Source organism: Odocoileus virginianus, chromosome 5, assembly GCF_023699985.2.
Source record: "Odocoileus virginianus isolate 20LAN1187 ecotype Illinois chromosome 5, Ovbor_1.2, whole genome shotgun sequence".
Lineage (NCBI taxonomy): Eukaryota > Metazoa > Chordata > Mammalia > Artiodactyla > Cervidae > Odocoileus > Odocoileus virginianus.
The window spans coordinates 36,367,254-36,369,143 of NC_069678.1; the positions used below are offsets into that span (position 1 = coordinate 36,367,254).

The window sequence follows — 1,890 nt, forward strand, 5'->3', positions numbered from 1 at the left end:
GGTGCTATCAAAAGATCCCATCTCTGTTTTTCAGGATCTCACAAGGTAGACGGTGAGACAGACAAATACATAAAAAGCTTCAAATGCAGGATAGACAGTGATATGTGTGAGACTAGAAACACTAAGAAAGTGCTACAAGAGCACAGGAAGTGAGGGTGATTCCAACTGCAAGGGCCCGGAGCGCGAGACTTTATTCAAGTTGTAGGACTGAAGCTGGAGAAATGTACGGTATTTTACTTGCTGCACATGGGGCAAAGGCTCTCTCTGGCAAGTTTGTGGCCCTCAAGTATTAGGTTGGTACAAAAGTTAATTGCGATTTCGGCCCATGAATTTTAAAACATTATAACTAGGTTTAAACACATCTCTATTAATCAAAATAGGAACCATTACAATCAATATATTCTTGCTAATGAGAAATACGTTTGTTTATTCCTGTAGCATAAAAATCCATGCTTCAGAATTCAACAAACTCTTGGAAAGCATTTTCTGCCTCCTGCTGGTTGTGGAGACATTTTCGTTACAAAAAGTTGTTGAGATGCTTGAAGAAATGGTAGTCAGTTGGCAAGAGGTCAGGGAATGTGGCAGATGAGGCAAAACTTTGTAGCTCAATTTGTTCAGTTTTTGAAGCGCTGGTTGTGCGCCATGTCATTGGGCGTTGTCCTGGAGAAGAACTGGGCCCTTTCTGTTGACCAGTGGTTGCAGGGGTTGCAGCTTCCAGTGCCTCTCATTGATGTGCTGAGTGTTCTTAGATGTGATGGTTTTGCCAGGATTCAGAAAGCTGTAGTGGATCAGACCAGCAGCAGACAACCAGACAATGACCATCACCTTCTTTTTTTTTTTTTTTTTTTGTGGTGCAAGTTTGGCTTTAGGCAGTGCTTTGCAGCTTCTTTAAAGTCCAACTACTGAGCTGGGTTTTGCCGGTTGTTGTATAAAATCCACTTTTTGTCACACGACACAATCCAATCAAGAAATGGTTCATTGTTGTGTAGATTATGAGAAGACAACATTTCAAAATGATGATTTCTTTGATTTGCTGTCAGGTCATGAGGCACCCACTTATCGAGCTTTTTCACCTTTCCAATTTGCTTCAAATGCTGAATGACGGTAGAATAGTCGATGTTGGGTTCTTTGGCCACTTCTTGTGTACTTGTAAGAGGATCAGCTTCCATGATTGCTCTCAGTTGGTCGTTGTCAACTTCTGATGGCTGGCCACTATGCTCTTCATCTTCAAGGCTCTTGTGTCCTTTGCAAAACTTCTTAAACCATCACTGCACTGTACGTTCATTAGAAGTTCCTGGGCCAAATGCATTGTTGATGCTGCAAGTTGTCTTTGCTGCTTTATGACACATTTTGAACTCGAATTAAAAAATTGCTCGAATTTGCTTTTTGTCTAATATCATTTCTATAGTTTAAAGTATCTATAAAATAGCAAGTAATGTTATTAGCAAAAAAACATAAAGTGAGAAATGTACATTAAAATGATGTATAAAATAACTACATTTATTTAAGAATGTATTCCAATATCAAATGGCAAATTTCAGCAATGTAAAGTCGCAATTACTTCTGCTGCAACCTAATAGATTGATGTTGCTAGAAAGTAGTGGGTAGAAGCCATGGGGGGGGAGGGGAGGACTGTTGTGGGCAAGTAAGGTTGGAAATACTGATTTTTTTTGGAGTCAAATCATCCAGGTGTTTGCATACCAAAGGAAGAGACTAAGGAAACTCAGGGAATGGTGTGTAGGACATCTTAGATGTTGTGTATGATAGCAGAAGTATGTGTGTGTGTGTTTGAGGGAGATGGGAGCCTTGAGGTGAAGGACTGGTTAGGAGTTGATATTATTAGTCTAACTGGGAAGAATTAGCTCATGCAGCTCAATATCAAAATGAACA

General features: G+C 39.9%; 1 pseudogene; it reads right to left on the reverse strand.

The window, feature by feature from the left end:
* Positions 1–367: 367 nt before the first annotated feature.
* LOC139035052 (histone-lysine N-methyltransferase SETMAR-like) lies at positions 368–1,400 on the reverse strand (annotated as a pseudogene).
* Positions 1,401–1,890: the final 490 nt, after the last annotated feature.